The sequence below is a fragment of the Gossypium hirsutum genome, chromosome D09 (assembly GCF_007990345.1).
Source record: "Gossypium hirsutum isolate 1008001.06 chromosome D09, Gossypium_hirsutum_v2.1, whole genome shotgun sequence".
NCBI lineage: Eukaryota > Viridiplantae > Streptophyta > Magnoliopsida > Malvales > Malvaceae > Gossypium > Gossypium hirsutum.
In genome coordinates this window covers 23,292,188-23,306,170 of record NC_053445.1, presented here as the reverse complement: position 1 = coordinate 23,306,170, position 13,983 = coordinate 23,292,188, and the positions used below count along the sequence as shown (strand labels likewise).

Below are 13,983 nucleotides of genomic sequence, written 5' to 3'. Positions count from 1 at the left end.
TCAATTTTTTAATTTCAACTCCTATATAGAATAAGGGTAGATTAGACATTTTATTTAGAAATTGTTTTTACAATATTCCTAAAATTCTAAGTTTATTTTTCAATTTTTTCGATAAAATTTTACTTTTTTATTTAAAATTTAAAATTTATTTCATTTTTCAAATTAAACTCAAATAATTCATCTTTAGTAATTATCTACGAAACTTAAATTTCTTTTGATTATATAATCTTAAAATTTTCATGTTAAGCTAAGAGTAAAGAAAAATCCTTCAAATTAATTAATTTTATATTTCATACCAAATAAAACTCATAATTTTTGTCATCACTTCTTTACCCAAATGAAGAACAAATAATTAATTTAATTAATTACAAGTATTTTTGCTTTGGTTTTAGTTTAGGAATATTCAAGATTATATAACCAAAAGAACTTTTAGTTTCGTAAAAAATTATTAAAATGAGTTATTTGAGTTCTTTTCGTTAAGGATAATATGGAAACATAAAATAAAATATTAAAATTTAGAGGAGATTAAATTAATTAATTTCAATATTATAGTAACAAATCAGTTGACATTATCAATGGATAAAAAAATTTTCAACAATTTATGAATTTATTTTAATTTTTTGAAATTTAAAATTTTCAATATTAAAAAAGATATTTAGTATTTTCCGCAATGGGATAAACAAATACAATTTAACAATTTTGTGGCATCATTTCAACATCTACTACTTTTTACTTTAATTCTTGATTTTTTTACCCTAAATACTTAAAAAAAGATATTTTTTGGGTGACCAAAATGAAAATATAAATATGATGTGGCATGTACTATATGATAGAGATTTAATGCTTGAATGACTAAAATAAAAATGCCCTAAAAGTTAGGTGACGAAATTGCATGGAACACCCTAAAAGCTGGGTGACCAACTAAGTAATTTACCCACTAAATATGACAGCCCGACCCGTAAATCTATTTGGTGGAGCCTTCCAACTAAAAACCCTAACCCTAATAATAAAAGCCTCTGCCGCTACCGATCCCCTTGCATATCTTCTAAAAATATATTTACTCCGTTGGCTTTTGAGGAAAGAAGCAACCAAAGGCTGTTGCTTAACTTCTTTCACTTCATCCACTTCTTCCAGGTTTCCTTCTCTCTTTCCTTTTTATTTTCCTTGGTATTTTAATTTGATGTGTAAAATAGCTTGCTTTGGAATTGGGGTCAGATTAATGTGCAAAATAAGAAAGAACAGTGCTTTAGGTTTTCTTTATTCTGGGTTTTAGCTCCAGTTCACGGGATTGATCTTCAATCAAACAAGTAAAAACCCACAATTTTTGGGTTACAACCTTTTCCCATTTTCGCAACATTTCCTTTACTGTTTTAAAATGAAAATCATTGGATTGATCTACTTCAAAGAACCATTTTAGGCAACCATCCTTGACAATCCCCACCATCGAATTTGTGACACTCGGCCTTGGAGTATTTAGTCTGAATCCTAGAACCTACCAACATTTTTGGTAGCAACCGCAGTCCTGGATTTATTACTTTGTTGTTGTGGCAACTCACAATACAGTTTTCAGCTTTGACTCAAATTTAGCCATTCCTTTGATTGAGCCTTTCATCATCTGCATCTTTTAAACATATTTCTCATTTCAACCTCTGAACTTTTCTCCCATTTGCATTTCAGATTGCAGCTCGTTTTCAACTGCTCCTAGTTTTTTCAACCTTGGTGACAATCCTGTCAGCATCCTTTTTTCAATTAACCCATTTCCTTTTGAGTTCTAGTCAGACTGTTATCTCTTATGACATGTTTCAACTCAGAAATCGGTAAAGAAGAATGAGGACAAAGAAGAAAGAAAATAAGGGAGAACTGAAACTGAAGAGAGAATTTTGTGAGAAAATTGATGTGCATTTAATTGCCGTCACCCCTTGCAATATCGTTTATATATTGATATTTCTAGCTAAAAGCTGACTGAGTCTTAAGATTTTTAATTTTGTGAATTGCTTTTGGACGATAACCTTTTTATTTATTAGAAATTGATTGTACTGAACAGAACACAAAAGAAACTATGGCATACGCTGCAATGAAGCCGACCAAGCCTGGTTTGGAGGAGCCCCAAGAACAGATACACAAGATCAGAATCACTCTCTCCTCCAAGAATGTGAAAAACCTTGAGAAAGGTACCGATTTTTCTTATACCTCTATAATCTTGTTACTATCAAATTTTCCTTGTCTTAGCTAAATTTCATATAGTGATGAGTACTTTCTGGGGGCCTGATATGGATGAAATGGATAGACTAATCATCGGTTAGTCTAATGTCTATGTCTAATTGACAGTTTGTGCTGATCTGGTTCGTGGTGCCAAGGATAAGAGACTGAGGGTTAAGGGACCTGTGAGAATGCCTACCAAGGTTCTTCACATTACCACAAGGAAGTCTCCATGTGGTGAAGGTATTTACTCCCCGTTGGACTCTTGTTGTATTGTGTAGCTTACATTATTACCCAATTATTTATGTTTGAAACTCTTTTGACTCTACCTTGAAAGCATGTTTCAGAAACCTATTGTATGGAGAATACTCTAGTTCCCTGTCCGTCAGAAATGATTTTAGAAATGGTATCTTGTTGTGATGGAGCATATAATACTGCTGAATTTCTGTTTTTCTCTGTAATCATAATACCCACAAGAAATAGGAGTGTCTATGCATTCTTGCCCTGTCCTCTGCATTTTATACTATATTGTAATTGCATGCTGGTTAATAATTTTGAGTTCCACATCCATCTTTTTCTTGAAGGAACTAACTGCTAATGTTTTGCTTGTTCTGATATGTTGAACTTGACTTTGCTAATGTTAGATGCTTGAGCTACATGGTGCACATATGATTTGTTTGTGTTAAAATAACAATCTAGTATGCTAAAGGTAATGATGTATCAAGACTAATCATTTTGGTGTCATGTGTAGGAACAAACACATGGGATCGGTTTGAGCTCCGTGTTCATAAGCGAGTTATTGACCTCTTCAGTTCTCCTGATATGTGGTGAAGCAGATAACATCGATTACCATTGAACCTGGTGTGGAGGTGGAGGTCACCATTGCAGATTCTTAAATATGGAGTCACTTCTGCCCTGTTTGCTTAGAATGATTTGTAGGGTTCCTTAGCTTGTATTTTTCCCATACTAGTGTTGAAGTGAGTCTTCGGCTCCAGGTTTTGTTTCCTTTTTGTTATTCGAAGATTATGTTTGGATTTTTTAAATTTATTTGAAATCAAATGTCAAGAAACGAGTTTTGTGGTATTTAAGGACATGAAAGAGACTAATATAATTTTTGTTGCATTTTTCTTTAATACTTTTTCTCATTAAATTTTTTATGGTTGGTATTTTTCTCATTAATTCATTCATCACAGTTTTTAACCAAAGTAAAAAAAAAAAGTATACTTGAAAATCTTTAAATTTAATTTAAAGTAAAGATACTTATGAAAAAACCCAATTAACTAAGTTGCAACCATTTCTTTAGATGTTAAAACTATCAAATATTAAATTTCATTACCTTTAAAAAATTTATAGGTCAAAATAGTGTTAATCATATAATTTAGATTGTTTTTTAACCAATAAAATGGTGACGTACGTCAAACTATAACAGAATTAAAAAAAAAACACTTTTCAAATATTCAAGTTGAGACTTTAATTTGTGGATATTTTATATCCGTATTTGTTTAAGAAAAAATTAATAGTTTACAAATTAACTTGTATAGAGAGGAGTTTAAAGTTTTACTTAGACACTAATTTAATACGGATTTAAATTTTGTTATTCTATTTTTACGCCTAATATTGTATAAAAGAATAATTTTAATGACAATTATAAATTCAACTTAAATCTTTTACGGAAAATATCACATTTGACACATGTACATTATAATTGAAAATATCCAATGTGGTATTGAAACTATCAATTTGTGTAATATTTGGAACATGTACTTTCATAAAATGTCGAATGTGGTATATGTACTTTGAAAATGTCCAAAGTGGTACCTAAACTATTAATTTGTGTATTATTTGGTATCTGTATTTCCATAAAATGTCCAATGTGGTACATGAACTATCAATTTGTGTATTACTATGGTATTTGGAGTTAACATCCTTAGTGAATCCTAAACCAACCAATTAAAATTTAGTATGTGGAAATTTTTTTTTCCAATCATCAATTTACAAGGAAAAATGGAGCTTCTCATAGATTCGATCGACACGTTCCGCAAGTCAACAATCTGCAAAGGAAAAGGAAGACAACGGGGTAAGCATAATGAATGCTTAGTAAGCCCATATGAAAATTTACTTAACTTACCTTGATAATTTAACAATTAAGCAATTAAAACATATTGGAATAAAGCATGACAATCATTTGGCATCCTTATGCTTTCATATGCATATCAACAAACACATTCAAAGGTTAGATCATTTACATGACATGAACTTATAACATAATCGTATACATATGTAAGAATTTATTTTAAACATGTACTAACAAAATCATAACCAATATGCAAGAATATATATTTCCATTCATGTACAATCATTTCAAACATTTCATTTTTCCATTAAATTACCATTTTCTCGCCTGAAAGAATTTTACTAAATTGAACTTGAAAACTTGGGACTATTTTGCTCACACAAGTTTTTGTTTATGAAATGGCTCACACAAGCTTCAGATCAAGGTTGCTCACACAAGCTTAGTTCGATGATTGCTCACATAAGCTTTAGAGAATCTGCAACACATGCTAGATCTCAAACTATCATAAAAATCCTTGATCAAACCCGTTCCTTTTTGGGACCTAATGGCATGTCATTCGTCTCCTAATCATTTACTAAGTTCATACGAGCACCGTTACCGTTATCATATAATTTCAAACCTCGTAGTAGCATACACATTTTACATATTTCACATAATATTCCATATCCACTTCACTACTTTGTATCATTTACTAATAGCCATAATTCCTTATTCTTTGCAATTTAGTCCTATTGGTGCCAAAATCAATCAAATCACATTTAAGCATATCAAAAAGCAAATCAAATACAGTTAATTCATAACATGAATAGAAAAATTAATTTCCATATGAACTTACCTGGAAAAACAACAAGCGATTGAATCTTTAAGGACTAATATGAAATTTTGCTTTTTCCTTGATTATCTTCAATTTGATTCAATTATTGATCTGTATAATAATTCAATTAAAATTATCAATTCCATCCCTTTTATAACATCCTATAATAGGCATATATCAATTCAATTTCATTATTTGAATGCCCCTAAACTTTTTCATTTTATTCAATTTTAGTCCCTAAAACCGAAATTTCCATTACTTTCAATTTTAAGCTTAAATTGTGAAAATGATCTTAATTACATCCTTTTATATCCTTCTATTATCTAAAATTATAGAAGATTTACATCAATTTCGAAATCTATACACTTTAGTCCCTATGTTCAGAATTGACAATTTCCACTTTATAATCTAGTCATTTTTTCACATATAAGCTTAAAATCTAAAAAATTAACACCAATTTCTTCAATCATTCGTAAATGGAAACTTTTAGAAACTTTAGCAGTTTTGCAAATTGTTACATGGGCCAGCTAAATTAAGCTCCCACCACTTGAAAAACATAAAAATTACAAGAAAAAGGACTTAATTGAACATACCAATTTCATGCCGAAATTTTAAACTTCAAAATAGGGTTTCTTGTTTCTTTCCTATGGCTTGAAGACGAAGATGGAGAGAAAATGTTTTATTTTCATTTTATTTTTGTCTTTTATACTTGGTTAAATATGTAATTATTCATAATTAGTTTAATTAAACCTTATTAAGCTAACTTGAGCATAATTAAAAAAATTGGTTTGACTAAATAATAGTGGTCTATTTACTCATTTGGTCCTTTAATTAATTAAAAATCCATAGCGATGAACTTTTATAACTTTTACAATTTAGTCCTTGTACCTTAATTAACTATCCATTTGACATAATTAAGGGATCAAACTTTAATTAACCTTTATACTAACCTTGTAAATATTAAATAATAATATTTATGGACTTGATCATTGGAAATGGGGTTCTGAAGCTACCATTTCAGACACCACTGAAAAACAGGTTGTTATAGTAATTCCACTATCTTTAAACCACAAAACAACAATTGATTCAAACGCTGTAACCCGACCTAGAAGTTATGACCAGATGTTGAGGAATTACATTAATTTGTTTTAAAGCCTTTTTTTATCAAACTAAAAACACGTTTCAAAAACATAAAATTTTGGCAAAAACTCTCATAGATGATTAGAAAAATCAAAGTTCGAAAACACCTATTTAAAACCTAGAATTAAAATTCAAAGTCGCATGTTTTGAGAGTACTAATTTTGACAAATCATTTTCAATATTAAACAATCATTTGTTAAAAAAACCACATATGCTATTTACAGAAAATACTTAATTGATTACTTAATCTTGCATCGAAAATTTATTAAAGTTTTAGTTTTGAAAATCGAAATCCATTTTTGTTAACTTGTATGATTTTTCAATTTAATGTTAAAATACCAAAAGCCGACAAATGAAACACAAACCTAAAACAAAACCAAAATCGAAAACTTAGTCCAAAAAAAAATTAAAAGTCCGAAAAAAAACTTAATTAATTAATAATAATCAAACCAACTTAAGTGTAAAACCAATCCGAGCTCCCGCACGCCATCCGGTCCTAAGTCAAAAGCTAACTTGAAACTTATTAAACAAATGAATGAGCTAGAAGCCCAGTGTGTGACTCAGCCCACAAGTAGAATTTTTATTTAACAAGAACATATGTAAATGACATCCCAAAATTTTATTTATAATGTACAAATATCATGTCAAAATGTTGTATTACTAGAAACATATATCAGATCGTAAGGTCATATTTTTGGGCATATTTTAGATCAGAATATCATATTTTCATAAACATATATCGGACTAGAACAAATGTAGACACAGATCGTACCCCCATCCGCTACACACCAACTCTATCCAACTAATCACACCAATTAGGACTACAAAAGTATATCTATCCAATCACACCGGGTCGTGGGGATATGCCACTCATATAAGTGCAGCTGAGCTGCCAAATAAAAATATTGTGGTAATTCGTCATAATCAAATATATGTGGTCAAGCCACTACAATTGCAATCAAGCTGCCATATTTGATCTTGCGGATATACCGCTAGAAGATGCAGTAATACAGCTAGAATTACACTTCCTCCATAACATATCATATCCCACCCCAATGCTCATACAAATACTAATAGACATCATATGCACATATGCCATACATGTTTTTCACATAAGAACATACTAACAAAATTATCAGGTTACAGATTATATACAAATTTCACATTTTAAACATACTTGCAATTGTAACACATACCTTTTCCCTATCATGTACATTCAAAAAATATCAAATTTCATATTTTAGAATCATATTTAAGCCAAAAAAACCCCATGAAACATGCCCTGGGACACAGTTTAACACACGCCTATGTAGCCCACACAGCCAAAATAGCCCAAACCTTGTGGTCAACACGATTTGGCACAGGGCCGTGTGATGCAGAACAGTTTCAAAAATAGTCTTTTCTTTTTCGATTTTTCTCAAGTTTCTAACATAGTTTCAGGTTAGAATCACACACCTGATACTATTTCTGATTAACCACACAATAGAGCACTCCCAAAACCTACAACCAATCATTAAATTGCAACGATTAACTATTAACTAACAACACTGAAACTTTGCATTAGATAGTAAAAAATTATACATAATCCCCAAATCTGATGTTAACCCACTTACCGGGAAATTGACAACAACCTACACCGTTCTTGACCATCAAAAGATCTTATGCCTCACAAATACCACCTAAAGGAAACTAAACCCATCAATTAAAAGTTATAAAAAAATAGAACTCCCAAGCTCAACACAACATAATCACACCCCTTACCAGCACACGGCTAAACAACGAAACCCGCAATGAACATTGGCACAGAACAATTCAACAACAGAAGAGCAATGAAGCAATAGAACTCAACAATAGGGACCCGACAAGCAACACGTCGAGAAATTGGGAACGTAAAGAATAGGATCAATGGAAGAGAGGGAACAATTAAACAAGAACTAAGAAAGAAAAAAGAAGAACGACATAACTTTCAAAGAAAATGAGAAAGAGGGAGAAAAAGTGGATGAGTGAGGGACAGTTATGACGAAGGAATTTTAGGAGAAAATCCCTCATCACTATTTTTAAAACTACCCCACTAACTCCCATCATTATCCACATCAGATTTTTCTTCCGAATTGAAAACAAAAAAATAATCTCCACTTTGCACACACAGGGTTTTAAAGACAAAACCTCCAAGTAAGCTAACACCTTACTATTAAACCAATAAGCTTATTTTATCATAACTTGCGTAGAAATAATATTTAGGCTACAAGTTCAAAGATAGGGGTTTGATGGGCGTAGAAACCACCAAATATAAATTCCTACGACAAATATAATAATAAATTGAAATATAGAGTAGTAAGGTCGAATCTACAGAGACTGGTTATCTAATTTCGCATTTTCTTGTGACCAGATTCGTTGTAGCTACCACAGTCCTGCCCACGACTTGTGCGTAGTAGTGCTGAAAAAAATAAAAAAAAATGAGGAGGTTTAAATTGATTAAGATAATAAAACAAGAAAATATGAAGTGTAATAAAATAAAATAAAATAAAAATAGATTCGAAAATGAAAAAATAAATTTAAGAAAATAAAATAAATGGATAAATAAAAAATTTTTTTAAGCTTAGCCTTAGCCTCGGTGTACTCCAATCTTGAATCGATCCTTGAAATAGATTTTCCCTTCCAAGCAATAAATTCGTTATAGCGACCAAGAACGTCTCGATCGCTAACTTTTTCTTATGTAGTCAATCCCAGTATGACCTGCAAACTGACTCTTGCCAAATTTCTAACTGCGATACACGTGTACGCAATTTAAGATTTTGACAGCCTTGCAATATGAAAAGCCCAACTCGAATCAATGGCCTCAATCGCGTGTGTCGTTTAAATCCGATCTCTATCTCCCTTGACGGAATCCAAGTGGCTTTTCCCACCTAGACACGCCAATTTGTTTGCGGGAATTTGAACACAGCATGACCGATTCGTCTCCCTAACTATACGCCAAACAACTCCAACCCAACGTACACTTTTTTAATCGAAGCTGAATCAACTTTAAGGGATGAATTTGTACTATCCCATATACCGAAGAGATAGAAAATATTGCGTTGAGAGGTTTTTTTTTGGTAGGTTCGAATCTCAGGATTGTTTTGTTGGAATAATTTCAGGGTTAAAGCTAGACAGGGTTTAGTTAATCATGGAAAAAATCATGCTTTGAAAATAGATTTGTGGAATTGTAGGTGATGGAAAGGGGAAGGGCCTTGGAAGGCAATTAAACTAAAAGACTGAAAGTAGAAAAAAAAATGAAACAGAATAGCAGGATGAAGATGGCGCAGGTAATGGAAAGGAAAAAAAAAGAAAAGAATTTATTAAAGCCTTTAGTGTGTTCAATTGGTTGTAACTACTAGGCATTTATATACACTTTTAGTGCTAAAATTTAGCTAGATATTTTTCTAAATATTACCACTAAATAATTCTAAATATTATCACTAAATAATTCTAAATTTAAAAATTAAATTTAAACTAGAATTTAAACTAATTATAGAGTTATAACAATATAAAAAATCCTTCAATCTTTATCCAGCCACTTTTAAAAAAAAATCTTTAACCCTTTAATCTTTATCCAATCACCTTTGAATCTTCAATCTTTCAATCAAGCCCTCCTCTTTGCTTTTTGTTCCAATTTAGCCCATTTTTTTGTAAGAGTTTGAATTCGACACATCAACTTCATTCTTGATAAGAAAAATCCAAATTTAATAGCATTTTATTTGATAATTAGCCAAAAATAAATCTATTAAAAATACGAATTTATCTTGCTATCAAATTCCCCTACTTAGCCGATGCTTGTCCTCAAGCATGATATCCACTAAAAATAATTTGTCAATATCTTTCAAAATAAAAAACCCCCTTTCCTAGTCAAGCATACATCAAACAATTAGGTGAATAGAAAATAAACAGTTGCTAAACTCAATCAATAAGTATTTTATAAAATCTCAAACAATATGTCAAACTCAACTATTTCACTAAATTTAGGCTCAATTAAACATGCAAAACGATCATACTCAATATATGTTTTTATTTATATCTATATACATTTTTTTGTTTTTTTATTTTTTTTTATTTTTTTCAAACGTAGTCAAGTCTTTTGACGCGAAGTGAGATGACAACCCAAGTACCTCACCCCTGTAACTCAAATCGGCACATTCTCTTTATTTAATTTTTTTTTATTTTTAACGAATTCGAGACATAATCAAACCTTTTAACTCGAAATGAGATGACGACTCAAGCACCTCATCCCGGTTACTCAGCTTCACATGTCCCTAATCAACTTATTTCTCAAGGCAGCTCGATTAGCGGAGTGTTACAAGCTTCGGCTTGTCACCAAACCTTTTGACGCAAAATGAGATGACAACCCAAGCACCTCATCCCGGTTACTCAACTTGGTCACATTTTCGAATCTTCACTCTTAACCAAGCTATTTATTTATTTATTTAAATGAGTACTTTCATTAGACAAGTTCAAAAAAACCAACAATTTTCATGAAATATTGACTAAGACATCACATTTTCAATTCTACAAAATATTCATTGATCAAGCTAGCAATAGTTATTCATGATTCACCCATTTATTTAAATAAACTAAACATAAGAATTAGAGGTTTATTCCAAAAAAATTAAGAAATTATTCTTAGCAAAACACATGCAAAAAGAAAGTATGACATAATCCAAAATTTCCCCTACTTAGCCTACATTGCCCCCAACGTGCAAAAAGAATAATATGAGTGGAGAAAGTACACTCCCCGTTTATATTTAATGGGCTAGAGGGCGGTGAAAGTGATTGCTTTGTAGTATGTTGAGGATGCTTGAGATATTGGCTTCCATTGTTTCGAGACGAGTTTTAATGCGATGAAGTCGTTCATCTACAGCTGAAGGTGGTTGTTTTTGGAAAATAGCATGATCAAACGGATTAAAATAATATTTTATTTAATTCTCAAACTAAACTAAAATTTAAAATAAAATAAAATAAATAAAAATAAATGTGGGTTACCTTCCATAAAGCGTTTTTTTAACGTTGTTAACTCGACGACCTAGAAAATTTAATCGTTCGGCTTCTCAAAAAATAATTCCTGCACCACGTGTGCTTGAAAGTTCTCGTAAAAGGGTTTTAACCTTTGACCATTGACTTTTAAAACATTTCCTGGATTCCTCGCTTTTAATTTCAACTGCACCATGAGGAAATATTTTAGTAATAACAAAAGGACCAAGCCATTTGGTTCGAAGCTTACCCAAAAAAATTCTCAGTGTACGATCGTAAAATAACACTTTCTGGTCAACTGAAAATTGTTTGCGAGATATTTTTTGGTCATAAAACGCCATGGTTTTGTCTTTATAAATTTGGGGGTTTTCATATGCGTCTCATCGAATCTCTTCGAGTTCTTGAATGCCTAATTTTCAATAATTACCTACGGCGTCCAATTCCATGTTGCATATTTTTACTGCCCAAAATTCCTTATGTTTTAACTCCACTGGAAGGTGACATAGTTTACTGAATATGAGTCGGTAAGGGGACATTCTTATGGGTCCCTTGCAAGCAGTACGGTACGCCCACAATGCATCATTTAAACATAAGCTCTAGTATTTCCTATTTGGTTTCACGATCTGTTCCAAAATCAACTTTATTTCGCTGTTTAAAACTTTCGCTAGACTGTTTGTTTATGGGTGATAAGCCATGGACACGATGTGTCACCCCATACTTTTTCAGTAGAGTATCAATTACGTTGTTGCATAAATGAGTTCCTCGATCGCTAATTAATGCTCTTGGTGTGCCAAACCTAGAAAAGATAAAGTTCGTTAGAAAATCCACTATAGTTTTAGCATCGGCATGTCGGGTAGCTTTAGCTTCTAGCCATTTAGATACGTAATCTATAACGAGAATAATGTAAACATTATTAACTGATAAAACAAACGGTCCCATAAAATCGATGCCCCACACATCAAAAATTTCACATACATGTATAGTGTTAGGGACATTTCACTCTTTCGGCATAAATTCCCCACTTTTTGACAACTCTCGCAAGTTTTGCAAAATAAATAAGTGTCACAAAATATGTGTGGCCAAAACAATCCACACTCAAGTACTTTATGTGTGGTGTGTTTAGGATCGAAATGCCTTTCACAAGCATAAGAATGACAAAAAGAAATGATAGATTGTACCTCAGTTTCTGCAACACATCGTCGAATTACCTGATCGGAGCAGTGTTTCCATAGGTATGGATCGTCCCAAATATAATATCGTGAATCTCTTTTAAGCTTGTCATTTTCAGAATGTGATAAGTTAGAAGATACAATACCTGTAGCGAGGTAATTTACCATATCTACAAACCATGGGTAAACTATCTGAGCTGACAGAAGACTTTCATCTAGAAATTCATCTTTAAGAGGTGTGTAGTCTTTTGAAAAGGGGAATTCGACTCAAATGATCAGCTACTAAGTGCTCATTTCCTTTCTTTTCCTTGATCTTGAGATTGAATTCTTGTAAGAGAAGAATCCATCGAATTAACCTAGGTTTTGCCTCTTTTTTCCCGATCAAATATTTCAACACTACATGGTTAGAAAAAACAATAACTTTAGTGCCTAATAAATACGATCTAAATTTTTCCAAAGTAAAAACAATAGCTAATAATTCTTTTCAGTAATTGAGTAATTACTTTGGGCAGCATCTAGTGTTTTAGAGGAGTAGGATATGACTTGAGGTTCCTTCCTAATTTTTTGCCCAAGGACAACTCCTACACTTTGGTCGCTTGCATCGCACATGAGTTCAAAAGGGTAGCCCCAATTTGGCGGCTGTACTATAGGAGCTGAAACAAGCTTTCGTTTGAGAGTGTTGAACGCATATTTGTACGCTTGATCAAATTCGAACTCTTTATCTTTATCAAATCTTAGAAAAGTCTCTAATAAAGCACCTGCAAAAACCTGCATGACCAAGAAAAGAACAAATTTCCTCATAGTTGTGGGGTATGGAAGTGAGTTGATAACATCAGTTTTGGCCTTATCAACCATGATCCCTTCAGCACAAACAATATGCTCTAAAATCAATCCCTTATCTACCATAAAATGACATTTTTCATAATTAAGAATTAGAATAAATTCTACGTATCTCTCCAAAATTTTAACGAGGTTTGACATGCATTCATTGAAAGAATTACCATAAACTGTAAAATCGTCCATAAATACCTTAATTATTTTCTCGACATAGTCAAAAAATATACTTACCATGCACCTTTGGAATGTGGCTGGTGCATTGCAAAGTCCAAACAGCATCAGTCTGTAGGTAAATGTGCCAAAGGGACATGTAAACGTTATTTTCTCTTGGTCCTCTGGTGCCACTGGAATTTGGAAAAAACCTGAATAACCATCAAGACAGCAATAGTGAGTTTTTCCCGCTAAACGTTCTAACATTTGATTAATAAAAGGAAGTGGAAAGTGGTCTTTTCGAGTTAAAGAGTTCAACTTCCTATAATCTATACAGACTCTTCACTCATTTTGGACTCGAGTAGAAACTAAATTTCCTGTTGCATTTTTTATTACAGTCATATTAGTTTTCTTGGGTACCACATGAATCGGGCTGACCCAATTACTATCGAAAACTGGATAGATCATCCGGGCGTCCAATAGCTTTTGAATTTCCTTTTGAAAACCTCCATCATTGGTGGATTAAGGCGTCTTTGAGCTTCTCTCTTTGGGCTTGTGTTTTCTTCTATTGGTATTCTATGCATACAAGTCGAGGG

The 13,983-nt window shown here is 32.0% G+C and overlaps 1 pseudogene; it reads left to right on the top strand.

Moving 5' to 3' along the window:
* Positions 1-907: 907 nt before the first annotated feature.
* Positions 908-3,332, top strand: LOC107892038 (40S ribosomal protein S20-2-like; annotated as a pseudogene).
* Positions 3,333-13,983: the final 10,651 nt, after the last annotated feature.